Here is a 20560-nt window from a genome sequence, read left to right as displayed (position 1 = left end):
CAGGTTAAACAGACTTTGCATCATGTTTTTACTATTAATTTGCAAGCCTCTGGACACCTTGTAACTCTAAGCTAAACTGTCTGTGAATCGGTCAGTGTGTCCTTACTGTCCTGTTGCAGCACAAGTCAGGTCTGCAGTCCTTGCGACAGCCACCACCGCCTTCGGCCCAGCTCAGGGCCCCACACGCAATCTGAGCTCAATCGATGTTGTGCTGGGCTCCGTGACAATGAAAAGAAAAGGAGAGGCCGTGTTCCACCAGGCTTTATCCAGGACCGGGAAACCCAGAGGCCATTTGGATCAAGAGAGGAAAGCCCGTGGAGGGGCCAGGGCCCAGACTCAGTCTCCAGCTAACATGTGGGGAAGTTACATAATTGCCCTTTCTTGGTCTTTCCACCTCCCCGACTCAGCTTGGCTTTAGGTGACCTGTCAGATGTCTGTTCCCTCTGCTTGGGAATTGCCCTGCTGCTGCTCCTGCGAGCAAAGGGAGAGCCTGAGATAACATTGGGCCAATTCCTCCAGGTCTGCAAACATCTTCTCAGAGGCCCACCCCTTCTCTTTTCCAGCTGCCAAAGACACGGGCTGCTCCTGCCAGTTTTCAGAAACCGTAGTCTTTTGATGGTGCAAGAAGCCAAACTGTGTTTTGGTACAAGCTTCAGAAAGCTCTGGGGATCCTTTTAGGAGATCGGCCAAAAGTAAGGATTAGGAGGGGGGGGAGGAGTAAAGCTGTTGGATCCAAACATCAAATCCCACCGCTGGCTCCTTTACACAGGGGCTGTCAGAGGAGGCCCTCTCGCAGCGAGCTGTGTGACATCGCAGATCCCACTTACGTCCTGCCTTGTAGAACGAGACAGGCCTGTGGACAGTTCTTCCTGAGCCGGATGGTTTAGTGGAGCAGCGAGTGAGGGGCTTTGGAAGGAGGAGTGGGCTGAGCAGGACGCTTTCCACCCCTGTTTGTGGTGCTGACAGGGACAATATTGGCTGGGAGGTGGAGGGCCCTGTTTGCCAGGATTTGTGCTCTTTGCTGTAGAGTCAGCGGAGAGCCTTTGAAGAAAGATTTCCCCCCGACTCCACCCCACCCCACGCCCCACCCAGGGCCTGCAGAAGGACTTGGGTGGACACAACGACCTGGAAACGGTCAAAATACAGTTGCTGTTTGGCTCTCCACCTTCAGGGAAATATGAGCTGTCTGTTTTTGATTACTCTGCTCTTATCACATCAGCCTGTCCTTTATTGGAAGCAATTCCATTTCCAAGAAGCCCGTTTCGTTTCCCTTCCTTTGCAGTCTTCCCCTGGGCCTCGCCTCCTCCCTTTCCCACCCTTCCCTCACCATCTCATCCCGGTCCCCACCTCCTACGGCATCGACTCCTTCGGGAGCCAGGAGATGAGCTGCTGCGTGACTCTAGCTAACACCAGGCCTGGCCAAGGAAAAGACTCACGCTGGGCCGGTGGCTGCGGCAGACGGCAAACTGTTACCCCCCTACCTTCGCCTCGCCCGGGTTACTACCTTCCTGCCTCTGTTGTTAAAGGGACCCCAGATCTCAGTCTGTTCTGTGGTCGTAAGTCAGCAACGTGGCCGAAGCACCCAGGGTGTTTGCAGGTGGGGCTCCTTGTGAGATTCCTGGAGGGTCGTAGCTTGAAAGAGAGGGTAAGGCAGGACACCTGGGTGAACCCAGCTGCCGCTCCAGTGCCAGCTCCCTGGGAAATCATGGGTGTGCCCCAAAGGCTCAGCGTCGTCTCCTTGATCCACGGTTCCACGAGGACCCGGGGGTGTTCTCAGCCAGAGAGCGGCCTGCCCGTCACGCAGGCGTCCCCCCGTGAGGCCTCCCCTGGGGGCCTCTTGAGCCTCCCGCAGCTCCCGTGACGTGCTTTTCCTTCTATTTTCATTCCTTCTTTCTCTCTCCCTCACATGCCTGTCCCCCACCCAGCCTTTGCCAGTTTCACCCGTCTTCTCCTAGAGCCTCATTTATAATGACTGTGGCTGAAAGGCTCCTCAATGCCACCTCCCCAGTGTGAGCAATCATCTCAGCCAGAGCCCCCTGAAGCCTCCCTGACGTAAGCTTTAGAGAAGATCCTCTCAAACTCCCGCCCCCTCTCTCTTTTTTTTTTTTTTACTATTTTTTATTGATATTTTTTTTTTTTTTTTTTAGAGAGAGAGGAAGGGAGAGGGAGAGAGATAGAAACACTGATGTGAGAGTGATACACACACAGGCTGCCTGCTGCACACCCCCCACCAAGGACCAAGCCCGCAACCAAGGTACGTGCTCTGACCGGGAATGGAACCGGCAACCTTTCGGTGCCCGGGGACAACCAGCTGAGCCACACTAGCCCAGGGCTCCACTCTCTCATGCGCTGCCCTGTGAGATCCCAAAGCCCTCCTCTAGTTGTCTGTGAATTTCTCAAGAGACTAAAAGAGATGCTTCTAGTCAACTTTAGCTCCCAACTCCTGATTCCCCCGAGACGGCTCACCGTGTGGGGTGTGGGTCTCGAGCCTGCTGTGCTATTTCTTTCCATACCCGACACCCAGATAGGAACCTGGCGCCTTCCTCAGTTTAAAGCACAGCAGCTCTCATGAGCGCGTGAGTTCCAAGGAGAGGTTTATATCAGACGCAGATACCCCTTTTCTTGAAATCGTCAAACCACACCTGGAGATTTCCCACTGAGTTGGTGGCCCCCCTCCGAGGCCGCAGGGCCATCCCCCTGCACCGCGGTCCCCCTTCCTCCTTCCGCCTCCCCGCTTCCTCACCACCGTGTCTGATGGTCTCTGTCCTTTCAGAAGGGCCATCCATTTTGTTACAGGCCCACCTTCCTGAGAAAGCAGTTGTAGGATTTCTGTAAGCGTTTAATTATAAAACACCTCAAGCGCTTAGAAAAGTACAGAAAATAATACCACTGATAACATTTTTAGATTAAGATGTTGAAATGTCGCCAGTTTTGTTTCAGCACCACCACCACCCAGCACAACCCCCCCCCCCCCCCACCGCAAAATAAAATGCTTCCAGCACAGCTGAAGCCCAGGCCCATCCCTTTCCTTCCCTCCCACCCTCCCTGAGGTTAAGCGGTATTCAAGAGTTATTGCATCATTCCCGTGCATGTTTTTTGCTTGTATTACATAGGAACCTTTCCACAAACAATATACAGTATTGTTTGGGGTGTATAAAAATATTTGCTCAAGTGGCACGTTGTCCTGGATGGTGCGAATGAACTTCCTGAGCAAGAGCAACGTTGCCCTTCTGGTTTCTCTCTCTCCCAGTCTCGGCCCTGAGCCCAGGGGCCTCACATCTTCTGAATGAATCGCTACGAAAAGTTGTAGCCTCTTTCTCTGTCTAATAAGAGGTTGTATCTGGTCTATGTGATTCCAAAGCACGTGATCTCGCCTCTCCGTATGGGAACTCTCAGCTACAGGGCAGAGCTTTGGAGATAAATGGAATGGCTTATTACATGCAGTCAGAGCGATCGGTTCAGAAACATAGACCTCATCATGTCCCTCCCCTTCGAAGCACGCTTTCTGAATTAGCTCCTGCCCACCTGCGGGTTGTACACACACACACACGCACACACACACCCCACTCAGGGTTTTATTTACATGACTCCCCTCTCTTCAGCCTCTCTTATATCCCGAACTAGTGGTTCTTCAAATTCAAGGTGTTCACAGATTATCTGGGAAGGTTATGAAAATGTTCAACTGACAGGCCTCACGCTCAGAAATTCACCAGCAGTCGATGCGGGAGGGGACCGACATCTGCCCGTTAAACAACCGCCTGATAAATGCTTCTCGCGCAGGTGGTCCCAAGGACGGCGTCCTGAGAGGTATTCCGGGTCCGAGAATGTCACCGCGCCCCCGCCTTCCTCTGCACAGCCCTTCATCAACATCCTCTCATTCGACACAAACACTTGTTAGGTACGTACCACGTCCCAGCGTTCCAGGCATGTTTCTAGGCAATGGGGAACCCGCAGCACAAAATAAAAATAAAAATAAATCCCGCTCTTCCAGAGCTCACCATGTCGCACTGGAATGAAAGCCAAAGGCAAATCGATAGGCACACGGCATATTCGGTGGCAAAGAGGGGGCCTCATCGCATCCATCTCCGTCGAGTCTGCACCTCAGGATCAGGGACTTAGCTCTCAGTAAGCATCTGCCGGGGTCGGCACAGGAAGCTTTACAGATGCTGCAAACAAGGGCCCTTATAACGCTAAGGACTGTGACGCGGCGCCTAATGCGGCCGCCTAGAGCGGGGTTCCAAAGTAGGACAGAGCGGTCCAAAGCCACACATCTGAAGTTTTATCACAAATATAGGATAATGGGATTTCCACTTCTAGCCAAAATGGAGCAACAGGGGACTGGATTTGCCCTTCCACTAGATAAATGAGGAGGAGAGAGACAGGGAGAGGGGAGGGAGAGGGAGAAGAAAGGAGAGATATATATGGTTTTCAGGCCCCCGACGTCGGTGCGGGACAGAGATCCCTGGAAGGCAGCAGGCGGGCAGGTGAGCGCCGCTGGCCCAGTTACAACCTCAAGGGACCCTCGGCCAGCAGCAAAGGGAGGTGGGCTCAGGTGGAGCCCAGGCGTCGCCTGAATTGAGAAGGAAGAGCTGGGTGTTTAGTGCTAGTTAAATACTAGATAAATTCTGTGTAAAGAACTTTGGGGATTAGAGTTTATTGCATGAATTTATTTATGTAACTAACCTTCAGGGGGATGACTCAATATTAAGAAGCAGGACCCTTGCTGTCCTATTTGGTGTTTTACAAATATGATTTTGCTTTTCTCTGAAAATAAGTTTAATTAAAAAATTGTTTCGCCCTGGCCCGTTTGGCTCAGTGTTAGAGCATCAGCCCTTCCGAACTGAAGGGTCCCAGGCTCCGTTCCGGCCACGTGCCTGGGTCGCAGGCTCGACCCCCGGCCCCAGGTGGGGCACGTGCAGGAGGCAACCAATCGACGTGTCTCTCTCACATCGATGTTTCTCTCTCTCTCTCTCTCTCTCTCTCCCTCCCTTCCACTCTCTCTAAAAAGCAACAGAAAAAATGTCCTTAGGTGAGGATTTAAAAGAAAATTGTTTAAAATTATAACCACTGAGGAGCTTATTCTTCCCAAAACGCCCCCCTTTTTTTATTTAAGAAAAAAAGATCTTTAAATTAATAATAAAGATCCACTTGAGAATCAAATAATTTATTCTGTCAAATTGAAACATCATATTAATGCCATATATACTTAAAACTTGGACAAATTACAATCCAGGAACTCAGAACTCTAGCCCCATGCCATTTGGCCGAAGAAGGCTGGCACACTGTGTGTAATTTTTTTTTTTTTTTTTGATTTCCTGTTTATTAGCATGTTTCATTTCCCATGTTATTTGGAATTGAGAGCGCATGTTGGAATTTAGCATGGCCACCTTTGGATTAGTACAACCTCTTTAGTCCTAGTTCCTCTTTGGTCATTGTAGACAATGAAAGGGGTAAAACTGAAAGAATATTGTGCACGTATAAATCTATGAGCTGGTTTTTAATCTCAAATCTAAAGCCCAGTTCTTGGAGCCTGCCTTCAGAAGCAGAAAAAAACAAAAAGCACTGTGGGCCATGTAGTCTCATGGTTTCAACACAGAGTTATAATCATGGAAAATTGTCCTTCCAGATTTCTTTACAATTTGTAGTAAAGGACAAATTTATTCCAAATCACAAAGTGCGTATTTGCTGCTTTTCCTTCTGCCATTTAGAAAACTGAAACCTAGTGCTCTATCAATACGATAAAAAAAAAAAATTCTCTCCTATTTAATTATCTGGGCTCCTTGTAACCAACCGGTAGCCAGGAGTTATTGTTACAGGTTAGTTGAATTAGCGAGAACATTTTCAAAGCATTCATGTTCAAGGCCTGGAAAATATTAGACTGAACAAGTCCAAATATCGGAAAAAAGGAATTTTAAAACTGGTGAAAACATATCTGCCTAGTGTGCTGTCATGTTTTGTGAATCCACCTATTAATAGTAGAACATAATAAAAAGAAGACTAGAATCTGGGATTTTAGTCCTGGAGCTGCCACTCTAGTGCCATTTGACAAAGGACTAGTCAATCCTCTCTCTATGCTTCATGTTCCATCTGTAAAACGAAGGGATCTAACTGGATTATCTCTCAGATTTCTTTCAGGTCTTAGAGAATACAGAAGTTGTATTAGGAGCATGACAAGGACTTCCTCTTTCTCAACTCATGCATCTCCCCTATTGATTTATCTAATCATATGCAGGCACTTGAAAACTCTTCAGTCTCTACAGATCTGACCACCAATTACCCCAGAAAATGGAGTGATCTAATTTAAACTAAATCTTTTTTTTTTTTTTTTAATATATCTTTATTGATTTCAGAGAGAGGAAGGGAGAGGGAGAGAGAAAGATAGAAACATCAATGATGAGAGAGTCCTTGATCGGCTGCATCCCACAGCCCAGGCATGTGCCCTGACCGGGAATCGAACCCCAATCTCCTGGATCCTAGGTTGATGTTCAACCGCTGAGCCACACCCGGCTGGGCTAAACTAAATCTTAAACATCATCGGCAAGACTAAAAGCTCAGGTGCATCTCAGCTATCCCCCACAAACCAAGGGTGTGGCATCAAGAATAGTCCAAAACGCTTCCACTTAGCTTTAGGAGTCAGGCTATTTTTTCGCTTACCGGCAACTCAAATTAATGTTACGGTTTGTTCGGGCTGATTTTCACATTTGTTGACCTAATTACATACTCAACAACTCAGTCTAAAATATGGTGTGGTTGGCGTGGCTCAGTTGGCTGAGTGTCGCCCCATGCACCTAGAGGTTGCTGGTTCGATTCCCAGTCAGGGCACGTGCCTGGGCTCGTGGGCTCCATCGCCAATAGGGGGCATGCAGGAGGCAGCCAATTGATATTTCTCTGTCTCCCTCTCTCTCTCTAAAAAAAAAAAAAAAAAAAATCAATAAAAACATATTTATTTTTTTTAAAGGGGGAGCAGGCACCCTAGTGCAAAGAGCACCAGAATGGGTGCCGGCAGATATGAGTCCAAGTCTTTATCACTGTCTTCACTTTTGTCAATTTCAGTCTCTCCATCGCCTCCACGGGGCCCACAGGCCAAATGCAGCCCAACAGGCCACACGCCAAGACCTCCCTTTCTTGGACGCGTTGTTAAACTACATTCGCCTCTATATTCTCATCAATACAATGGGGATGCTAATTGTACCTACCTCATAGGGTTGTGCATGGCAGCGACTACACATAAAGTACTTAAAAGAGTGCCAGTCGCCTAGACATGCTCAGTTAATTATAGCTGCTCTGGTGGTGGTTATGATTATCCCTGAGGATTTTGTTAACAGACTAGCTAGGGGCAGGTGTCCCATTGCTATTATGCCTGACTACTGCCAACTATAAATTTCATGAGGTTTGTTGGACCAGTTTTTCAACTATAATCAAAGCTGAGTGGATTTCATGACAGTATTTTGACTTATTCAAGTTCAATTCCACTCAAAGTCGGTCATTAAACTGGAGTGACTTAAAACATTATTGATTAAGGAAGAACAAAGCTGACAAAAGGCGACAGGTAGCACCTGACTCATCCTTGATTCATGGCCAATATTCATGCTGCAAGATTAGCTTACCCTCTAGCCTGGCACATCTAGATTTCAAACCATGAGGATAAACTGTTGAAAACATATGGACAGGAAAAAAAGAAAAGAAAAGAAAACACATAGATATATCCTATTTGGCTGAGTTCTAATATCGCTTCCAAATCAGACATTCTGGGCTTCCATGTTTTTTGGCTCTAGAAAATTCTGAGCCTGGAAAGCAACTGCTTCTATGGTGATCCAGAAGAAAACTACTATTTAGAACAAGAGCAGGCTGGTCTCTTCTGAACACTTGCAGAGTAGCATCAGATGAGAGGAGAAGTTGTTTATTTAGAAAAAAATAATCACTAGATGGAGCCTCATGGTGAACGCCCACCCCCCACCCCACCCCAGGCCATAATCTGGAAGGATATGGAAAATCAGAAACGAATCGCTATGCACAATTAAGTAGGAAAAACTTTGAATCTCAGCAGGTAACCCAGGCAAGATGATAGGAAGCGATTAGAGATAACTGGAATATATATGAGCTACAAGAAGGAAGGCCAGCCCTCTACACAGCCATGTAACCAACTAGTAGCCAGGAATTTTAGGAACGATGTCCTCTGTTCAGTTTTAAGTTGCTGTCTATATGTTGCTATGCTGTAATCCCTTCCATTCCTGCAAAGCCTCAGTAAAAGAAAAAGAGGAAAACAGCGGAAACCAAGAGCAAGATTGAGGAAGCACAGTGCAGCATGGACAACGACATGGAAAGTCCACAGAAGTCCACAGGTGGGGCTTTTCCACCACGGTATCTCATTTGTAATTTAAAATCAAGGTTGAGCGTCGACCTGTGAACCAGGAGGTCACGGTTCAATTCCTGGTCATGCCCGGGTTGTGGGCTCGATCCCCAGCAGGGGGCGTGCAGGAGGCAGCCAGTCAATGACTCTCTCTTATCACTGATGTTTCTCTCTCTCTCTCCCTCTCTCTTCCTTTCTCTGAAATCAATAAAAACCTATTTTTAAAAAATTAAATAAAATCAAGGTTGACTCCAGAAGGCGAGGGGACTGGGTCATTCCCACGGCTGACACTTGGGTTAAACGTGACTGATTGATTCCTACACAGTGGAGAAGTAGGTCTTGTACATGATGCCAAATATCCCTGAATGTTATCTCGTCGCCTTTAACTTTATCTTACTATTGTCTGGTTTGTTTAGCTCCTGCTTGGGTCCCCTTCAGGACTATTGTGTTCTCTTGGTTTATTATTACGGTTGCCTTCCACTTCTTAAACAATTGTGTCCACTACAGGCCCATGTTTATGAAACACAGTGACAGAGTACCGATGATATGCCATTAGAATAAAAGTTCCTACAAAACGGAGCTGGATTTCAAAGGAAAAGATCACTTAAGTGGTTTTTCCTTCGGCATTAATTTCTACCAGTATGTGGCCAATATGCAATGACATTCCTACTTTATCAAGACCAAAAGTTAAGCAGCAAGAAATTCATTTATCCCACAAATATTTACTGCCCATCCATCACATGGCTAGCAGGCAGGGTCACACAGATAAACACGAAACGGTCATCATTTAGTTAGGGAAAGAGAAGTGAAAACAAGAATGGAGGCCTGAGTGTACACAAGGCGAAGGCAATGTAACAAAAGGCAAAGGACTCTGGCTTGGGGAGACGCAAAAAATTCAAAGGAAGGTGACAATTTGGAGAAAGTTTTGAAGAGTAAATGGGGGTTCACCAAGGCCACAGGAGAGAGGGGAAGGACATTCTGGGAAGGCAAGGGCATGAACCTCGAGCAATCGCCAGTTGACCAGCAAACAGCGGGAAGCTTGATATGTGGGGAAATCAACAGGAGAAAATCAAAAGGCAGGCAGCGCTGGGATTCAGAGAAGGTCCCTGCACGACAGAGCTGTCTTCCCTTTCATCTGAAGGGTGGAGATCCAGCAAAGGCTGGTGAAGATCAGAGTGATTAAAAAGATATGTTGCTTTAAAAGGATGGGTTGGAAGGAGATAGAAATGGAATCCCGAAGTCCAGAAACTCTGAGCTACAGCAATGACTAAGTGGGGGGAGCAGGGAAATTATTATTATCGGCTAGGCCTGATTAGGACGCCTCTGTTTCACCCCCTAAGCCTGGATGCCTAAAGCTACTATTAAACTTGCCTAAGAGAGGAGCAGAGAAATACTTTCACTTTTTTTGTCCTGGAAAATGTCCAGATGAGGAGTTCTATATCCAAGCAGTTCTTTCTGCTTTCCTGGAGATGTCCGCGTTAATTAGGCCCGGAACCTCTTAGACTCCATCTCAGTGGCTAAGCAGAAAACCTTCAGCCTCCGCAGAGATTTCCACTGCCAAAAGGAGGCCCCCAGGGCTGGGCCTGTAAATGGCAGCGAAGGAATGAAGTCGACCCTGTTTTCTGATGTTCTCAGTTTGGAAATCAACACTGTTTTCAAATCCCTGAGCTGAACTGATTTACAGTCCTTACCACCACCCCCATCCCACTGACCTTTACTGCCCCAGGCAATCTCTGGAAAAGCCAGGTTGTATCCCTAGCATCTCTGCACGCAATCTATCCAAGTGATCTTCTGCCAAATCCCAGCGGAGTTTAGAGATTCTCATGGGGGATTTGCAACACTTTGTGGCTTTTAGATCAAATGTTCTGGTTTTGTTTCCCTTCCCTCACTCTGGCTTTGGGAGAGGGCTCAGCTTTCAGCTTGATGCTGAGTTATCCATTAAACACGTTGTCCCCAAAGGGCTGTCTTGGAGTCCTTTTGAATAACCTTGGAAACAGTCTCCGTCGGCTCAACAAGATGACCGATGATGAACTCGGGGAGCGTCTGCTACAGCTGGGCTGTATCTACATATGCTAACTTATTTAGGAGGGAAAGTTAGGTTTCAATATTGTATGAAATGTTTTAAACAGAAAATTAGTTACGATTTGTTGGATGAAATTCAGCTGATTGTTTTTAAGACAACTAGCTTTTTAAAAAAATTAACCATATTCTGATTTTCAGTGTCTGTGCACGGATCTACCTTGGGTACCACAGTTAGAGGAAACCTGAAATGGATGACTCCTATCAATATTTCCCTTTTTTCTTCAGAATAAATATTAATGTCTGTGAGCTCTTCATTCAATTTTAAATAGTGGGCTTAGACAAATATATAATGTCAATATATAATGACAAGTGTATGATGGGTTTAGACAAATATATAAAAACATATATTTATGTTTTTAAAAAGGGGGAGCAGGTACCCTAATGCAAAGAGCACCAGAATGGGTGTCGGCAGATACTAGAACAAGTCTTTACCTCTGTCCTTAGATAAAGGTTTTCAAACCTATGCTGGTTGTTCCCATCTCCAGTGATGTCTTTAAGGCTGGCCTTTTTCTGACTGTAAACTGGTCTAGGAGGGGAAATCCCTGCTCAGAGGGTGCCCTCTCTTGGTTAGCGGGCACACGAGGCATTTCTCTACAAGAAAGAAATGCTATATATTTCGGATTAGAAATTGTCTACCTTCAGCCTCAGGCTAATCTATGACAATACAATTTCCCTGACTGGTGACTTTAGCTTAACAGTAGGAGCAGAGGTGGGAAAAACCCCAGGTTGAGGAAAATTAAGATCCAATAGGCTGAGTGACCTTTGGCCTCTGAGACTCGGTTTATAAAATCAGTGGATTGCACTAAGTGACCTTTGTTCCTTCTTTCGCTGACCTTCCCTGGCTTTTGAAAAATATGGACAATAGTGTGGTGATTGCCGGGGGAGGGGGGGGACAAGGGAGGGGGGGAGATAAAGGGTGATGGAAGGACACTTGACTTGGGGTGGCGAGCACACAACACAGCGTACAGATGGTGTGTTGAAGAATTTTGCACCCGAAGCCTGTATAATTTTGTTAACCAGAGTCACCCCAATAAATTCAATAGAAAGGAAAAAATAAAAACACGGCTTATTGCATCTTGGCTGAGTATAAAACGCTTGGTACTCAGGCCATATTTGCAGGAGTTAATGGCTCTGAAAAAAACTGGAGAATCCCTACCAGGAAAAAAAATGTTGTTTCTGGCTGTGGCAGCTTCAGTCTCTGCATTTTCCATCGCAGCCAGAGATAATCGGCCCAAACAATTTTCCCTTTCTCCCCTTCTCACATTTGGCAGTAGAAAGCCTAAATGAGGTGGCAAATGCTGTAAACACAGCAGAACCACAATTCATTTCGGCAACCCACTCCCACCAGCGTTTCAATCACAAACCTGGAAACTACGCACCAACCAAAAGGCACTCTTTGAGTACGCTGTGGGATTCAGAGGCAGCCTTCTTCCTAAATGATTTCCTTTTTCAGGTTTTCAGTAAAATGAGCTTAAGTGTGTTGGGGGCCAGCCGACGAAGGCGAGGAGAGAGGAGGCCCCTGAAACCGGTGGTACCTTGGGATCTGGACAGTCCCCACAGATCATTCTAACAGCTCCTGGAAATGGGCAAGGAGACAGGGTATGAAGAGGGCAGAGAAGTGAGATCGAGGCGAACTGTGACTGGTCATGTGGGGGGGGGGGGGCGGTTATTTTTTTCAGTTGTTGCCAAAGAATGTCACTGGTGACATAAAGACTTGGAAAATGGGGAAATGCCATTATCATCCAAAAACCACTTGTCCATGTCCTGTTCCACTTGGCGAGGAAAGCTGCACCCTAAGCCTCGGGCTTGGCGGGGCTGCGGTCTTCTGGTGCCCTCTACTGCCGGGGAGGGACACTGCGGCCACCTGCCCCGGGGAAGTGAAGCCAACCCAGAGCTGGCCTTAGGGCCCGGGCTCAGTAAGTGAAGTGATAACTGATAAGAAAAGAAAGAAGGAGAGACCCAGAGCGGTGCAGGAGACAGGAAAGTCTTAAGTTCTTCCCCAGCCTGGAACCAGGGGCTGAGGCCATACTCAGAGGAGGGCACTGCTCTTTTGAACAGTCCCAGGAGCTGAAGGATTAAACGGGTGGAATGCCTAGAAATGCCTAAAGGGGGGCCGCTCTTGATGTCAAATGGGTTCTCAAAGAATGTCTGACGAATGAAAGGGGGGGGGAATGGGAAAGACCTTAATTGTCTGAACTGTGTTCCCCTCCAGCCTGTCACCTTAATGGAAATGTCTAATTCTGTTGCTCATCTAAACGTTTTTCTTAAGTTGTATCAATCCTCCAGATATTTTCAAAAGTCTCTATGTTTGAACGGCTAACTAAGGTGACAAGAAGTGCTGTGATTTGAGTTTTTATGGAGTCTTACAAATTCTAAATTTCAGGGGGAGAAACAGCACGTGCTAAGATCCTGAGTGGCTGGCAGGGTCCACGGGACAGCAGCCTGGCTGGGGTAGAACGGGGGGGGGGGGGCGCTTGGAAACGAGGGGAGGGAGGGCTAGGGCACTGTGCAGGGCCCTACTGCCGGGTGGGAAAGCTGGCTTTTACTGGAGGGAAATGGGAAATCACTAGAAGGTTCTGAGCAAAGGAATGTCATGGCCTGACTTCTGTTTTAAAAGGCTCACTCGGGTTGTGTTGAGAGTAGCCTGGGTGGGAGGCAGTGGGAAAGACGGACTGATGGACTGGTTGTAATGGTCAAGTCAGAAGCAACAGGGCCCTGGCCAGTTTGGCTCAGTGGTTAGAGTGTGGGCCCCGGAACCAAAGGGCCACAGGTTTGACTCCTGATCAAGGGCACGTGCGGGAGGCAGCCAACCAATGTGCCTCTCTCACATTGGTGTTTCTCTCTCTCTCTCCCCCACTCCTTCCTCCCTTTCACTCTTTCCAGAAGTCAATGGAAAAAATATCCTCAGGTGAGGATTTCTTTTTTTTTTTTTAAAGAAGCAACAGGGGCTTGACCCAAAGTGGAAGTGGTGAAGATGGTACAAGGAAGGCTTCCATCCCTGAAATATTTTGAATGCAGAGCTGCTGGGGTTCTCCATTATTCCACCTGGTGCTCAGATCTCCCCCTCGGTTGCTTCTGGCATCCTGAAAACTGGCACCGTCCAAGTCTCAGTTGCATCTGATCACCCTCTATATCTTGGTGCCAAAGACGCATCTTAAATCCACACGTGTCCTCCCGAGTCCAATCTACATATTAAAATAATATGTGATGTGATACGTAATGTAGGTTCTGTAATGAACGTGAACATTACATAAACCCTAGGTAGGAAATTGGATAAGGTAGGCATCTTTAACTGTCTATATCCTAATCGCAGGTTATAAAAAGTCTAAAGCCAAAACGAATGCAGAATGCCTCCAGATGGTATGAGATTCAGTTAAAAAAAATACACAGAATGTCATCACGGGTATGAAACATCTCTAACCAGAAAGGGGAAAGAGACCAGAAGAAAGGAAGGCAGCCCAGGGGAGTGACAAAATCTGCTATCCTTAAAAATGGGTGACTAGCTTGGTGCAGTTTTTTTTTTGTTTTTTTTTGTAACACTTCACGCCAATACTTTCAAAAGCAAGTTGAAAAATTGTTTTCTCTCTAACTGCTAAATTAAGAAGTGGTATCTTTTGAGTTTTTATTACTTAAGATGAACTTAGCATAGCTCTACTCATCCTTTCTTCCCTGACTTTTGTTCATATAGCCTGAGACTCTAGGTCAAGAATTTTTATTAAGTAAAAAATTATTACAATTGCTATTACTAGTATTATTTTCATTGAAAGTCAGCCGTCCCTGAAGACACTGGTTCCCCATCAACCTTCTCAAACAAAAGCTGATTTTTTTTTTTTTTTTCCAGATTCCATGTGGTCCACTGAAAAATGACCTTTCCAGAAGGCCACGTCCTAATCCCTGGAACCTGTGTGAATGTTACCATATATGGCAATTTTTGCAGATGCAATTAAATTCAGAATTCTGAGTCGGAGAGAATATCCTGGGTTATCTGGGTGCGCTCAAAATGTAATCACATCTGTCCTTATAAGAATGAGGCAGAAAGATTTTATACACACAGAGGACAAGGCAACGTGAAGACAGAGCAGAGGCATTTGAAGACGCTGGCTTTGAAGATGACAGCGATGTGACCACAAGCCAAGGAACTGCCAGTCATCTCCAAAGGTGATGGAGACAAGGAAGAGAGTCTCCCCTAGAATCTCCCGGCAGAGCGCAGCCTTGCCAACACCTTGATGTGGGACTTCTGGCCTCTAGAACGGTGCGAGAATAAAGCTGTATTGTTCCAAGTCACAAAGTTTGTGTTAATTTGTTACAGCAACCACAGGAAACAAATACATGTCCTAATATAACAACAGACGTCTAGAACCAATTTCGGGGCCTACAGTTTAAGCGGGTGATTAGTTACCCCAGATTGTTACTTCTAAACGTACGTTTTCTCCATCAAAGTTCTGAGCTGGCGTGTTTACACTCGGGAAGGACGTGTCTTCAGACCTGACCACCAGACACCACTTCTTTTTACAGCCGGTCATCTAGCAACCTCCCGCGCACCCCACTCTCAGCAGGAGCTTTAGTGTTCAGCTCACTCTATTTTCTCCATTTGCTCTTTCATGCTTCTTGGCAGTTTCGACAATACTCTGCCCCTATGGACTTCTTACGACCTCAGTTGAAAACATAAGCCCTTCACCCGACGCCAGCCACACCCCACGCACTCTCATGGTCCCCCCTAAATCACGTCATCGCCAATAACTACAGCCCGTCCAAGATCTCAGTTTCAGTCCTGCCCGTCTCCAACCACCGCCTGCAACCCTCCCAGGGCATCTCTCTAATTCTCTACTCCAACTCTTGACCACACAAGAGAGTCCACCATTTATAACTATCTACACACATATACCCCAAATGTCCTCATGGCAAGAAGTCCACCTCTTATAACTATCTACACACATATATCCCAAGTGTCCTCATGGCAAGAAGTCCACCTTTTATAACTATCTACACACATATGTCCCAAGTGTCCTCATGGCATGGAGTCCACCTTTTATAACTATCTACACACACATGTCCCAAATGCCCTCATTTCCCCCTCATATAGCTTCCAAGCTTTGATCTAGTATTAGAACCATCTGCTCCCTAACACCCCTTTTGGCCCCTCTTCTGCTTTGTACATCTGATTAAGCCTCCAGTCTGCTTAACCAGAGAGATAATCTGCCTACTTGGAACCCAACGCCTCACTTTAAGTTCATAACAACAAATCTCAGACGGGCACTGACCACTACCCAGCAGTCCTGCCCTGCTTCTCCGGGACACTTGTTTTCTCTTTCCCCAAAAGAAATATTTCAAAACTTCTTCTCATTTTTAATATACCACACATTTCCGTCACTTAATCACTGCTAATGGCTTTAACTCAGTCCTGAGTGGGGGGGAAAAAAAAGTCAAGAATCAGATGGAACCAACCTCATCTTCCTACCACTAAGCCACTCTACACCCACTAACTTTCGCTTCTCTCCTGACACAATGGAAGAAGTGCCCCTGTTCCTGGCTGGGACCCGTCCTTCCATGTTTGTTCTGGGTCTCATTCTTGCCCAAGGAACTTGCTCCTACCATTTTTTTTTTCTCTTTCTTAAATGGATTGTTCCCTTTGGCTCACATACATGCTCCAATATCACTCATCTATTAAAAACAAAAATCTTTCCCACCCACACTGCCCTCCAGCTACTTCCCATTTCTCCACTGTCTTTCACGGTCAAACTCTTCAAAGTTACCTGCAGTCACGGCCTCTCCTTTGTGTTCACCTTCTAGTCCTTTCTCAGCCTACGTTCTGAGTTGAATTTTTCACCCACCCTCTCCACGAAAAACTTCTGTTTTGCTTGAGGTCTCAAAACTATTGTCCAATTCTCTAGTCTCATGCTACCTGGTCACCTCGCAGCTTTTAACCCACTTGGCCACTTGCTTTTTGAAACCATCTCTCCCTTGGTGTCCCTGATTCCACACCCCTGGTTTCCCTCCTACCTCGCTGGTACGTGGGAGAACCAAAGGGCCTTCTCGGGGACATAGGGACATCAAAGCTCTTGTTATGTCCCCTTGGGATTCCCCTTCCAACCCTTCTTGCCTTAAGGGCAGAACAGCTGCTCACATGCCTCGCTTTCTCTTTCCTATATTTTGGCCTGTGGTATAAATTCGATGCCCTTGGTCTCTCGGTGCACAAAGCCAGTATTTTATAATTTAAAAAATGGCCTTTGCTCATCCCACGATGCCTGGCTCTAAGTCTAAGTCTACAGACTTCGGTGTACATTTACAGAAGTCTACGAAGGAGCTCAGGAATGATGCATTTGACTCCCCCAGGCTTCTGTCTCCGGAGAGTCACTACCTTTAGAGGTCCTGGGTGAGGAAGACGGGAAACGGGGTCCAACAATTCTCGGGGAGGGAGGGGGGAGCAGCAATGCCTTCCCTTAAAAGTACTATCTCCTACTACACTGGTTTTCATTTCTTTTGTAGGTTTTTATATTTGTGTCTTCCAAGGAATTTTACTAGGGAGATATAAAAGGCTACACCAGAGACTGCCAGCCAGTTGCTATTTTAAACTGAAGGTCCTGTGTTTATTTTTTATGGAAGCACATTTCACCTACAGGAATTTTCTTTCATCTCAGGCATTTTGTTCGTGGAGCTGCACCTGAGAAGCAGCAGCCAGGAGCGAGGCTCAGGGCGAGAAGGGCCAAAGGCCAAAAGAAAGGAAAGGGAGGTCTCCATGAGCTTAGTATTTCTCACAATTTGTTCCAAGCCATACCTGGCTTTATATAGTCAGTAGATAGATGGTGTGTTAGTTTCTTAGAACTGCTTTAACAAAATACCACAAGCTGAGTCCCTTATAAAAAAAGAAGTGTATTCTGTCACAGGCATGGAGACTAGAAGTCAGAAATCAAGGTGTCAGTGGGGTTGGTTCCTTCTGGAGGCTCTGAGGGAGAACCTGTCCCTGTCCCCTGCCTCTCTCCTGACCCCAGTGGTTGCCAGAAACCCTTGGCCTTTGCTTGTAAATGCCCTTGGCTTGTAGATGCCTCAGGGCAACCTTCGTTGCCAGCTTCACATGGCGTCTTCTCTCCATGTGTCTCTGTCTTCACATGGCCTTCTTATAAGGACTCCAGTCGTTGCATCTAAGACCCATCCTTACCCAGTATGATCTCATCTTCACTAATTATATCTGCAAAAATGCTATTTCCAAACAAAGTCACATTCTGAGTTTCCAAGTAGCTATAAATTTGGAGGAAGACTCTGTTCAACCGAGTGCAGGTGGAAAAAATATCTTGAAGTTGTTCTGTGATGAAATGTGGCAGTATTTTTCCAGAAGCTCCAAGATGAGCCACTCAACTAGATTCTAACCAGGAACTTGAGAGGGGCAGTGGGTGGGGAGTAGAGTTATGTTCTCTTAGTGCCAAATTTTAGGTCAAGTGGACTTTTGAAAATACAGATGGCTAACATTTGGTTTTTATCATCATTGCCACCCTCACTTTTGTAGCATCTATAGCACCATGCCCTCTTTCATTTTCCTCTCTGGCCAGTCAATAGCTCCAGTGGAAAAAACCATTAGACTGGAATTCAAAAACCTTGGCTTAAAGTCTTATTTTTGTCATTTACCATCTGTTGGCCCTGAGCAAGTCACTTCCTTGAGCTTCAAGGTCCTCAACTGTAACATAATTAAACTTACAATTATTGTTTTGTAAGTTTGTGCCATTTTTACCTCTGAAGTTGTTAAAACCCAAACTGCACTAAGATGTTTGGGATACTGCACCTTACTGAGGAAGCAAGGCACTGTGTCGTATCAGAAACCAGTTCATACCTAGAGTAGTTGAAAGACGAAGATATTTCGGAGTTTATTTGCCTAGAAATGCATTGACATGTTGCCTGGAAATGCATTTACAGAGAGCACATATTAATATGTCATTATTCAGTGATTTCTAGGTCAGAAAATGGACTAGAGTGTACACACATGTGTATATAACTGGGAACCCATGGGACAGTGACCTGACTGGGTTTCGAATGCCCCAGAGCCCATAGCATAGGGCCTTCTATGTGGATATCGGATTTATATTTCAGTCAGTAGAAAAGAGAGATGAACAGGCGAGAGGGAGAAAGGGAATGAAAATGAATGAGCCATTAGAATTCCATCCCCTCTCCGAGCTTCACGTTCCTCGTTCCTTCAGTGGGGTTGGTAATTCCTCTTTTAATTAGTGCTAACAGGGCATGTAGTGCAGTCTCGATATCGACCCCACTATCAAGCTCCCAAGAGCCTCGCAGCCCCCAGCATACGGTAAGTGCCCAATACAAGTCTGTGAATGAATGAATGAAGGAGTGACTATGTCCTGACTGCCTCCAGGGGTTGTTCTGAGATGTGGCTTGTTGTTATGACCCGTGGCACCCTCTCCTGCTGATCAGACATCGCTGCCTCAATTTGTCTTGGGCTAAGTTTTGTTCTTTATTGAGCAGCCTCCGCTCTGGCCACCAGATGGCACAAGAGGAAAGTTCCTTAAAGACAGAGACCAGGAAAGGCGCTCAGGAGAGGTCGGCCGCAATATAAATAAAGCAACCACCCTGGGGTTAATGAAGTAAAACAAAATAGCCAACATTTTACCAAACACATTGGAAGGAAGCAAAATCTCCACAAGGCTGGATTTAAATGAACCTTTGAGCGCTGGTAGGTACAAAGACAAAAACACCTTCTGCAGATGGTGATAAGATAGGGATCCAAAGACAATAGCCTCGAACAAAATGCTCTGGGGCACCATGGAGAGAATCAGCAGAATCTAGGCAATGCAAGACGAGAGGAGGCCAGACCGGACCAACCACCCCGATCAAGGGTGATCACTGTTGCACAGAGAAACCTGGAACCGATGGGAAAACTCCACTTGATAGAACAGAGTTGCTGCACATACATTGCAGTTGAGTTTCACGTGGACTAGAATGTATGTAGTTCTCATTTCAGAGTCAATGTTAGCAAATCCTTGTGTCATCTATTGAACATCAGAGAACTTTCCTAAAATACTGTTACAAGGAAGAACCTGTGCTGTACAGACATCAGTTTATTCTAAAGGCAAGACTCCAGAGTTCAGAGTGGGCAAGAGAAAGGAATTAACTGGAACACGAGGCTGCCTCTAGAAGCCTTGCTGGGATCTGGGAGCTCTGTGCACAGAGCACTAGACAAGTCCACTCTCTGAGATCCTGTGTTTACCAAGAAGCTGGCTGGTTATAAATGGACTTTAGAGATCTGCCTCCAGGGACAAAAAACTATAGTCATTCCAACAGAGGCCCTCCTGACCTGTGGCAGTTTTATTTTTCACTATAACTTAATACACTGGTATTCTGTCCTAAACATTAGTCTCCTAGGGGGTTGGTAAATGTGAATTGCCACCAGGAAAAGGATTCCTCTTGACAGAGTGAACTAATGAAACTGTTGGACTCAGAACTCGGATGGTGTTGAATTCTGTGTTGAATGCCTCCTATGACATTTCTTGGCTGCCAACCAAGGCTCTGGTGGCCCGTTTTCTACACGTCCTTCTTATCCTCTTCTACGACCATGATTCTCCACCCTGGTTGCATATCAGAATGATCCAATTCGGCTTCCCAGGCTCCAGCCCCACAGATTCTAATTCAACAGATCCGAGGTTGATCCGGAATCTGTCTTCCTAAGAAGTCCAATTGATTACAATGAGGTTGGCCCTAAACCTGGAGTGTTTGGGAACCATTCATCTTCTTGAGTGTAATTCCACAGTTAATCCACAGAATCATGGAATATATTATTTGAAAAAGGCCTCCAGATCAATTAGAGCTCCTTTCTACAGCATCCCCGAACACTAGCCTCCCAAGGAAGCTGGGCATAAAGGAGCCAGACCAGAAGCTCCTAGGCCATTAAAGCTTCATAAGGACCAGAAACTGGCAGACCTCTGGGAGCTCTGGCCTTTAATCAATCAAAAGAGTCCCATTAGCTCTTGGAGAAATGGCCCTGTCTGGCCAAAAATGCATATATGAGACCAAGTACAGGTATATAACTTGTGAGGCCAGTGCAAAAACAAACAAACAAAGCTTCTGAAAAACTGCAAGATGGTGACAGCAGAGTATTAACCCAGGTGTGGGGCCCTTCAGAGCACC

Source organism: Miniopterus natalensis, chromosome 17 (assembly GCF_054644295.1).
Source record: "Miniopterus natalensis isolate mMinNat1 chromosome 17, mMinNat1.hap1, whole genome shotgun sequence".
NCBI lineage: Eukaryota > Metazoa > Chordata > Mammalia > Chiroptera > Miniopteridae > Miniopterus > Miniopterus natalensis.
This window is presented reverse-complemented; position numbering follows the sequence as displayed.